Here is an 8,489-nt window from a genome sequence, read left to right on the forward strand (position 1 = left end):
TGCAAGCAGTGTCAAGGCAGGAGCACACACCACTGCCATTGTGGGGGTCCTGGAGTGCAGCTCAGGTTCTGATCTGAGGTCTGAGGCAGTAGGGAGGGAACCAGAGCCTAGACTTGCAAGAAAATAAAAATTTTTTAAAAAGGCCTGTTCATCCGTTTTTTGTTTTGTTATGTTTTTTCCAGCCGCGCAGCTTATAGGATCTTAGTTTCCCAGGGATCGAACCCAGGACCCCAGCAGTGAAAGCCCAGAATCCTAACCACTGGACTGCCAGGGGATTCCCATCATCTGTCTTTTTCTTTAGAGTCACCTTCACTTTCCTCCTGCACCAGCCTTCTCTTGATCAGAATTTGGACTATGTTGTTGCTTTGGGTGATTTGGGTTTCACTGTTGCCAGCCAGCTTTTTTCTGGGGTACCTTCCTCCCTCCTTCCCTTTCTCTCTCCCTGCCTTTCTTTTTCAAGGACTGATTGAGCACCTGATACATGCAAACACTGCAGCAGGTGGAGTCCCTGCTCTCTGGAAGCTTTGGTTGGTGGTTGTCATGTGTGTAAGCTTGATCCATGTTTGTCCACAGTGCCAAGGTGCTGAGGTGCCAGTTGCACTGAGGTGAGACTTGAGCAGTCCACTCCATTGTCCTTCTCATAGACTGAGCTCGTGTATAAAGAGCTGCCTGAAAGACCCTGTGGGAGGTGGAGTGGGCAACGTAAGATGCCAAGGAAGACAAAGGCAAGGAGAGGAAGGCAGAGGTGGCCTTGGATTCTCACCACTCTAATCCAGAGCCAGGCGCAAATCAGACTCGGGAGGTCCACACTGATGCTTTCACTCCTCTGCAGGTCACCTGTTAGATTGCCGGCCAGCTCATGTTTTCCCCTCACCTCCCACCCCCCATCTGCTTTCCTTTATACTTCTACCCCGCGAGCTTTGGACCACAGACTCCCTTTGGATGGCTGGACCTGTGACAGGTAACCTTGGGAGTCATCCAAGACCATGTTTTTTTGCTATACGTACAAACAATAAAAAAGGACAGCCCAGCTGAGTTCCTGTCCAAGGTTCCCTGAGCTGCCCTTACGTCCTTATAATGCAGTGAAATATTCATCTTTCTGCTTTTCATTTGGACATTCCCCAATATGTGATCTTTCCCTAGTCAGAGACATCCACAATGCCCTAAGGAGAAGTGGAGGGTTAAAGCAATACGCAAAGACAAAACAACCCAATGTTCAGTCTTTTTAACATCCAAAATAAGACATTGAGAGTAAAAAGGGATAGCGTTTTGGCTGTAAAAACAGAAGAGAGAAAGAACAGTGAGATAACCATGGCTGTCGCTTTAGACGTGTTGACATTCTCATTGTTTCCTGAACCCCAGTGCATCTCACACCTCTGCACCCTTGTGGCACTTGGCATTCAGTGTGCGTTGCTTCTTCTCCCCCACGGTTCTGCTTAGCAAGCTCAGTCCATCTCTGTAGATTTACCCGGGTTGAAAGTCCTCCTCTCCAAGAAGCTTTCCCTGAAAGCCCCACAGAGTTGGGTGCTACCCTAGCCTTCTGGTCTACCCTCTGCTTACGTGTATCTCCCTGCTTACGTAGCTATCTCGCCTTCTGTCTAAACTGTGAACATCCAACGGGAGGATTGGGAGTTCATCTTTGCATGTCTGCTGTCCAGCATGGTGCTGCATAGTAGGCAGTCATTTGAGTTGAATTACTTAATGCAGAATTCAGTTTCTAATGACCTAGCCTTAATAGAGTTAACTGGTCCTAGGAGCCTAGCCACTGAGAACTAACTGTAAACTCAAGAGCTATTGCATAACTAATGCTGGATATTTCTGGTCCTCACCTCAATAACTCAACTGGTTAGGTGACCCTACTACAAAGGACCCAGCACTCAGGCAGCCTAATAATTCTGCAGCCAGTGTTGCAGAGGTGCCCTTCCTAAACTAGTGGCCTAGCCCTGACCCTACAGCCTCCGAGTAGGAGTCAGAACTGGGCTAGACTCCTTTGTGACCAAGGCGAAGCTTTGTCATCCCTGTCTCTGGTCTTCAGTTTCTCTGTCTGTCGTGTGGTTGTGGTCCTAATTAGAAAGCTCTTAGAGGATCCTGAAAGGACTCTTATTGTACAGCTGCACAAAGGGTATTATGTCACCGTGGTATAAGAGCACGGCAAATAATATGAACTAGGAATAATAAGGGCACTTATTCCCAGAAGCACATTGGTTTAAACCACAAAAGCTCCTTGGCACAGGGCTTGAGGATTGTAAAACCTGAGCAATCAACAACCCCTCGGAGAGGGGAGCCCATGCCAGCCTACCGCTGGAGAGTTCATTTGGTCGTGGTGGGTGGGCTGGTGTTTTCCCTCAGGTGTTCTCACTTTGGTGAAATTTCCCTGCTGGAGTGAGCCCAGCCCATTTGCTGGGTTCTCAGGCGAAGTGGCCATTACTTCCGCATCCCTTCTGCATAAAAGAAGCAAAGAATTGGCCTTAGCAAATCTCAGTTAACTTTTCATTCTCTGTAGGGTGAAGACAGGTCTCTAGATAATGGAAATTTCATGGCCACTTTTGCTTCTAAAATCTGTGTAGCCGAAAAGTCATCTGGGCCACACCTTGACCCGCCGTTGCTACCTCTGGTCAGAAACTTGGGAAAACCAGCCAGATGCACTGTGTCTATGAAAAACAAAGTCACCATAACAACCTGGTCATCCTGGAGTGGAAAACGATGTTTAAACATGGCTCTGACAGGAAGAAGGGCAGAATCTACGAAGCAAAATAATGGTGGCTCCTGGAAGAGACAGGCACATGTGCTAGTGGCTCCAGAGTTTCTACCCAGGAACCTTGATGGGTGAAAGTGGGCTTGGGAACCCGCTTGCCATGTTTGCATAGGACTATCTGAACTGGGAAAACATCAGCTATTCATAAGAAAGAAGGAGGTGAATGTGTGTGGGCATGGGGTGCTGGTGGAGGTGAAGAGGGGGTGGCTAAAGACCTCAACCCTGCTCTGGAAATCAGCATTAGGCATGGGTAAAGATTCATCCTATATATACATGAAAGAAGCATTTAAACATGCAACGAGAGTCAGGGAACTTGGCCTCTGGGACCAGCTTTGCCACAAACTGACTAGGGCAAGTTATTTTCTAATGTAGGCTGTAGTCAGGGCTCTCCTGGCTGCCCATGGCTCTCCAGGAGGTTCTGAGGACAGATGTAGGACAGGTGTGATGTGTAGGACAACCAAATAAACCTTGTCAAGCCAACGTCAAGTAAAGGCCACTGGTCACCTGGTTTACCTGGTCAGGTCACCTGACCTTGATTTCATTGGCCTGGCAGAATCCACCCAGTCCAAATACTCAGAGGAGTTATACACCTGGGGAATGTATGTAGACGACAAAAGGAAGAGGTGAGAAACACTAAGTCTGTGTGGCTGAAAGAAAACTGCATTGTTTAATCATAAATTTACCCAGCCAACCATGGATGTGATATGATAGGACATGACATGACATATGATATGGGATGATAGATGATATAATGATATGATGTGTTGGCTTCCAATTTCCTTCTGACTAGAAACCTGGAAAAGCCCCTTAATCAAGCATGACTGAGAGATGGGTAGAGAGGGATAGGATTATACATGGAAAAAGAACAGAGGTCGGGGTCACCCCAAAGTGTCTGGCATCCCAAATCTGCCACTTACCAGTTGTGCAATTCAAGGCACATTGCTGGAGATCACTGGGTCTCAATCCTTTCATTTGTAAATTAGAGAAAACACCACTACCTCATAGAGTTGTGAGGATTAAATGTCAACACAGATATAAAGTATGTAGGAAGTACTAGATGCCCAGTACCAGCAGCTACTTGCTTGATTCTTGTTTGTAATACATTCTTCTTCCTCTTGCACGTTCCCAGTTCTCTCAGTCCTCTCCTGCTGTCCATGTCTCATGTCAAACTGGGCAGGAGTGTTCTTTTAAAAATTTAAGGTGCCTAAATAAGTATGGAGAAAATTCCACTGTTAGACAGTTGTCCCAACTCTTGGACAGAGTCCCAACAGAGGCCTAAGTCACCAGCCCCAGCCTTTGCCTGCAGTGATAGGACAGTGGTACATGGCCACAGGGCCCCACTTGAGGGAGGAGTCGAGCAAAGCCAGAGGGGTTGGATGGAGATAAGCAAGGGTCAGCTGCCTGAATTAGGGATAACTCCTCATGTTGCTTCCAAGCCTGAGATACCATGATTCTTAAATCTTTCTCTGTCTACTTCATTAATCCATATAGACCAGCTGACTCAACCAAGGTCGCATATTGAGCAATGGCCAGGCTGGGGTTAATAGCTCTGGTCTTTGAGCCATTATCACAGAACTGGCAGAGACCTTGAACCCATCCCAGAGGAAAGTTCAGGGCTGTTCATGGAGCGTTTGATGGGCCAACAGCATACCATATTGATTTTTTAAATATTCCCTGATAATTTTCACATCAAATAGTTTCTGCTCTGTTAATTCATTTTTTAAAATATTTTTTTTGGCATCTGTGGGCAACACAGAGTGTCCATTAAGTTCTCATTGAAGGTATTTATTTCCTTCTCTAATGACATTTCCTAACTGGAAATCAGTAGTGGGAGGCTCTGGGCAGGACGTCCTGGCTTTCGCCTTAGCTGGATGCCAGTCTGTGTTAAATCTCCAGGCCACCTGCCAGACAGTCTTGTGATTGAACTGGAGAGTAGGAAATAGTGTGAAAGTGAAACAGGCAGAGGCCACAGGCAAGAGTAGCTTGAGACAGCAAATAACACAATGGTAAGATGAGCAGGAACAGGATCAGATCTTCCCATGAACACATGGAGGTGTGGAAAGATGAGCAACCAGAGGGGAGCAGCACCACGGAGACAGGAGGACTGGGTGTGGGCTTGAAGCAAAGAAAGGAAGCGGGGAGCTCCTTAGGGTTCACCCAGTGACATTTGTCTTAGGGTTAAGTTATGGAAGCAGAGCCACTATGAGTCTTACGGAATAAGGAATTTATTAATACTATAAGAATTAGGAGCTGGGCAAGTAAAGAACTGAAAGTTCTTTCTTTCTTCTGAAAGTTCGGTGAAGGATCACCGAAAAGTCATTCACCAGCCATGGTGCGGGTGAACAAAGCAGAGCTTACAAGGAAGAGCAAGGCAAGTCTGGCTGCTGGACTGGGGCCACCAAGGGGCTGGGGTGCAATCTTTGGAAGGACGTGGCTCTTTGTAGCTACTGCCTCTGTGAGTTGGCAGCAAAGCATCTCATGGTATATGGGGGCGTCACTGTTGGTCAGCAGGGCCGGCAGTCACAGAGGAGCGGGGAAGAGCAGGGACACACACGAGCCTGGCTGCCTCTCGGTGTGTCCCTCACCAGCTCCAGCCAACAGTGGCCTTCAGAGCGTGATGGCTACTGTTTCACCGCCACCACCCACATGCAACTTCCCTTTTGGCCAACTTCTCACAGAGAAGGGGGTGCTGGGAAATATTACACCAGAACCTTCCAACGCTGCTCTAGGAAAGACAAGAGCACACTCAGCCCACCGATACACAGAGCCTCACATTTTTGAAGTTTCAAAAAGTGTATGGTAGAGAGGAAAGCTGTCAGAGTATTTCTGTTCATCAAGACTCTGGGTTGCAAGTGACAGAAATTCTAAAACTGGCTTAAGTGAAAAAGAGGCTTTGAGGCTTTGGGGGGTGGAAATACTGGGGTAGCTCAAAGAATCCAAAGAATTCTTTGGATTAAGAATTAATCAGAGGGGGACTTCCCTGCTGGCGCAGTGGCTAAGAATCCGCCCGCCAATGCAGGGGTCACGGGTTCGAGCCCTGGTCCGGAAAGATCCCACTTGCCGTGGAGCAACTAAGCCCGTGCGCCACAGCTACCGAGCCTGCGCTCTAGAGCCCGTGAGCCACAACTACTGAGCCCGTGTGCCACAACTACTGAAGCCCGTACGCCTAGAGCCCGTGCTCCACAACAAGAGAAGCCACCGCAATGAGAAGCCCACGCACCGCAACGAAGAGTAGCCTCCGCTTGCCGCAACTAGAGAAAGCCCATGTGCAGCAACGAAGACCCAATGCAGCCAAACATAAATAAATAAATTTATTTTTTAAAAAAGAGTTAATCGGAGGGAACTCAACACCATAAAACATACTCTCTTTCCTCGTTTCCATGTTTGTCTCTCACAGCCTCACCTCTGGATGGTGGCCTCATCCTCCCATCCTTCTTATGTGGCAGCTCTGGTGTCACAGTTATATAGCAATTTGACCGGAAAGAAGAGTTTCCCCACCAGCTTCATTTAGAAAAACCCCTGATTTTTTAAGGGGGGAGGGAGGGAGTTGGTCCTTAGATGAATCCTCAGACCAATTGCTGTGGCCGGATGAGTGGGCTGTTGTTACGGTTAAGCTGGGGTCACATGTCCACCCCTGTGGCCCCAGAGGAACAGTCCAGGGCGCTTGGATCAGCGGCCCGGAACCGTACGGAGGGAGACAGAAGCGGTTCCCCCAGGGAAGGAGGCTCTGTCCCCAGAAGAGGGGAAGGAGGTGCTGGGCAGACAGAAGTAACAGGGTCCACCTTGGTGTCTTAGGGGCTGAATGAAATGCTCTTCAAATGTATGCTTCTCATTCCTACCCATTTTCTTTAATGTTGAGGCCACTGCAGCAAATTTCTGATTACACCGCACTGGTACTCCGAAGAGAACTGCTATAAGGAAGGAAATACTACCTTGTAAAGCGTGATGAGCAGGTAATGATAATCACCTCGGAGACCTAGAGATTGAGCAATTTGCTCAAGGCCACTCAGTTATTTAAAAAGGAGAGCTAGGACTCTGACAGCTAGTCCCAAGCAGAACATTAGCAGTCGGGTTTATAGAGCACCTGTGCAGATTTGGGCCACTGTGAATCCATTTTCCAGAGCCTAATCAGATTGTTTTCCTGGACCTGAAAGAACAGACTGGGGCCAGAGTGATTACTCAGTGGTCAGAGGATAAAAGACCTGACTTAGAATCTGACTTCAGCACAGAGGCAGGTGGAGATGATTCATGGTGTGTGTGTAGACTGCAAGGTAAGAGAAATGTCACTGAAGTCATATACATCTTTTCTAGAAGGAAAGGAACCTGAGATTAGTGTTTTGAGTGCCCTGAAAAAGGCAGACAATTAGTTATCAACTCTAAACAGAGTTTAAAATGTGCAGATAATTCTAAGACTTCTTTTTAGCTAACAGTGTAATTTATTTCTCCTCTCCTGTTTGTCTTTTATACTTTGTCAGTGGTTTCCTCACTTAACTGTGCATCAAAATCACCTATGGAGCTTAAATAAAAAGAAGACATACAGATGGCCAAGGGGCACATGAAAACATGCTCAACATCACTAATTATTAGAGAAATGCAAATCAAAACTACAATGAGGTGTCACCTCACACTGGTCAGAGTGACCATCATCAAAAACTCTACAAACAGTAAGTGCTGGAGAGGGTGTGGAGAAAAGGGAACCCTTTTGCACTGTTGGTGGGAATGTAAATTAATACAGCCACTATGGAGAACAGTATGGAGGTTCCTTAAAAAACTAAAAATAGAGCTACCATATGGCCCAGCAATCCCACTACTGGGCATATACCCTGAGAAAACCATAATTCAAAAGGACACATGTACTCCATTGTTCACTGCAGCACTATTTATGATAGCCAGGTCATGGGGACAACCTAAATGTCCAACTATAAGTGAATGGATAAAGAAGATGTTGTACATATATACAATGGAATATTAGTCATAAAAAGGAATGAAATTGGGTCATTTGTAGAAATGTGGATGGACCTAGAGTCTGTCATACAGAGTGAAGTAAGTCAGAAAGAGAAAGACAAATATCGTATATTAATTCATATATGTGGAATCTAGAAAAATGGTACAGGTGAACCTACTTGTAGGGCAGGAATAGAGACATAGACGTAGAGAATGGACCTGTGGACACGGCGGGGAAGGGGAGGGTGGGACGAATTGGGAGATTAGGTTTGACATAAATACACTACCATGAGTAAAACAGATGGTGGGAACCTGCTGTATAGCACAGGGAGCTCAGCTCCGTGCTCTGTGACGACCTAGATGGGTGGGATGGAGGGGGATGGGAGGGAGGTCCAAGAGGGAGGGGATATGGGTAGACATACAGCTGATTCACTTCACTATACAGCAGAAACTAATACAACATTGTAAAGCAATTTTACTCCAAAAAAAAAAAAAAAAGCTTCCCAGTCACCAGGTCCCACCCTCATTCCCCCCATCCCTGCTCCACCACCATACCCCCTCCTCCAATTTCAAGCTCCATAGAGGATCCCAATGCACAGGAAGGAGGGAGGAGAGCTCATGGTACAAAGGGCTCTCTCTCCCTCAGAGATCCTGCATGCTTTTCCTTGCCCCACAGCTGTGGGAGCAAGGCCAGGCTGGAGAACCACGGATACAGCAGTTAAATGGTGTTTTTAAGGTCAGACAACTTGTAAGTTCTGGAACCAAGTGGACTGGAACCTGGATTATTCTG

The 8,489-nt window shown here is 47.0% G+C and overlaps 1 protein-coding gene across 1 annotated transcript in view; it reads left to right on the forward strand.

Annotated features, from left to right (window-relative positions):
- The window catches only part of INTS7 (integrator complex subunit 7), a 107,955-nt gene extending 99,774 nt beyond the window's left edge, over positions 1-8,181 (forward strand). Inside the window, exons 21-22 of the transcript XR_004350821.1 lie at positions 6,615-6,708; positions 7,231-8,181. The gene's annotated coding sequence lies outside the window, so the exon portion shown is untranslated. The remainder of the gene's footprint in view (positions 1-6,614; positions 6,709-7,230) is intronic.
- Positions 8,182-8,489: the final 308 nt, after the last annotated feature.

Source organism: Phocoena sinus, chromosome 1, assembly GCF_008692025.1.
Source record: "Phocoena sinus isolate mPhoSin1 chromosome 1, mPhoSin1.pri, whole genome shotgun sequence".
In the NCBI taxonomy this organism is placed as follows: Eukaryota; Metazoa; Chordata; class Mammalia; order Artiodactyla; family Phocoenidae; genus Phocoena; species Phocoena sinus.